At 43.7% G+C, this 1578-nt stretch overlaps 1 protein-coding gene across 2 annotated transcripts in view; it reads left to right on the forward strand.

The window, feature by feature from the left end:
- The first annotated feature begins 1305 nt into the window (after nt 1–1305).
- Nucleotides 1306–1578, forward strand: part of FBN3 (fibrillin 3) — a 109824-nt gene continuing 109551 nt past the window's right edge. Inside the window, exon 1 of one of the 2 annotated variants that reach the window (XM_085308502.1) lies at nt 1306–1448. The gene's annotated coding sequence lies outside the window, so the exon portion shown is untranslated. The remainder of the gene's footprint in view (nt 1449–1578) is intronic. The other variant, XM_085308501.1, reaches the window with a different exon arrangement.

The raw sequence follows: 1578 nt of genomic DNA on the forward strand, positions 1-1578 counted from the left end.
CTTGAAATGCTCTATTATTGGCTGCTCGTGAAAATGAGGTCTGCCTTTTCTCTATCTCCAAAAGTTTGTTGTTAATTAGGCTGAGCATGATTGTGACTTCTATAAAGCTAGTAGGGGGCTGATTGGGAAGAGTAAAAAGAACAAAGAAGAACGTGAGGACATTTCAGAGAGAAGCAGGAGGAAAGGAGAAGAGATGACAGTCTCCGTGTCAGCTTGGGGCTTTCCTTGGAGTTTCTGCACCTCTGTGAACTGATCTCATAGCTGTAGTTGAACAGCTATGAGAGATCCACTGGGCTTAAAGAGGATTCCTGGGCCAGACGGTAGGAGAGCAGGCTTCCACACGTTGCTCTGTGCTTTGTGCACAGCCTTTTAGGTTCTGCTTGGTGCAGAAATTTGTCTGAATCTCTTTGACCTGTAAAGCAGCTTGACTCCTGCTTTCTGGGGAGACTTCTGRCATGTCGTCCTTCTACACTTAGGGACTTCCACTTCCTGGAAGAGTCACTGGTGTGCAGTGGTACAGAGCAGACAGAGTTCAGAGAGGGGGAGGGCCACGTGCACTTTATTTTTCATTTAAAGGAAAGCCATCATAAAACAATTTCTAAACCAAGAGGCAGAAGAAACAGAGCAAAAGAGTGGAATGAAACCAAGAGCGGATATTCCGACAAAGCTCTTGCTTAAAAKATGTTATATCGCCAACATACTGATTTTCTTTTTTAAATTATTTATTTATTCTGAAAAAATGCTTGTAACTTCAAAAATTTCCCATTCTGGAGCTTAGGCCAYTTCTGGGTGTGAAGGTCCTTGGCTGTGTCACCTTTTCTTCAACTTGTCTGTCTTGCCATAATTATTTCACATTAGTGGTGCTACGTGTCGGAAAATAATCAGCAAGAAAAGTATCTTTCACGTGAAATCTTTTATTCTTTTTGCTACAGGATCCTTTTGCCAAAAAAAAAGGTATGAAGAACCCGCTACAAATTGAAAATGAATTATTTTTCACCAAATCTTTTGAGGTGAAACCACTGTTACTAATGCCCATCTGCCTCCTGCAGCTCCCGCGTAAAGCAGGAACAAACGGTCGCTGCGTCCAGCTGAACTGAAAATGTGCACCAATTAACCGAACCCCGCGAGTCCTCGGCTCACAGGGAACGGCTAGGTGAGAATCATGTCTGCGTTCGAATGTCTCCTGCTAAAGCCAACCTCTCCCCCCGCCCAACCCCTCCTTGAAGTTAAAAACTTTTGGCTCAAGAATGCGGTAGGGTTGTCCTCTTGCTACTCCCACTCCTCCTGCACCCCTTCTCCGCGGCAAGGCCCTCCCCCTGTCCAATTTGGATTAGGCTGTACCTTTTTTTTCTCTCCTTCAAGGGTGAGGGTTTTATTCCCTTCTTTTCTGCCCAGATCTCCACTAAACAAAGGAGCTCTGGGCACATCACCAGTTCCAGGACATAAAGGTATTTAAACAGTTTCAGACTAAATCCAGACCCGCATAGCTAAGAGCTGATTTCTTTCTCTTTATCTGACTTTGCAATTGCTTAACTGCCTTATTGTATTTTATCATGTTGTGACCTTTTTTTTTTTTTT

Source organism: Rhea americana, unplaced genomic scaffold, assembly GCF_003343005.1.
Source record: "Rhea americana isolate MKP2758 unplaced genomic scaffold, rheAme1 scaffold_278, whole genome shotgun sequence".
Lineage (NCBI taxonomy): Eukaryota > Metazoa > Chordata > Aves > Rheiformes > Rheidae > Rhea > Rhea americana.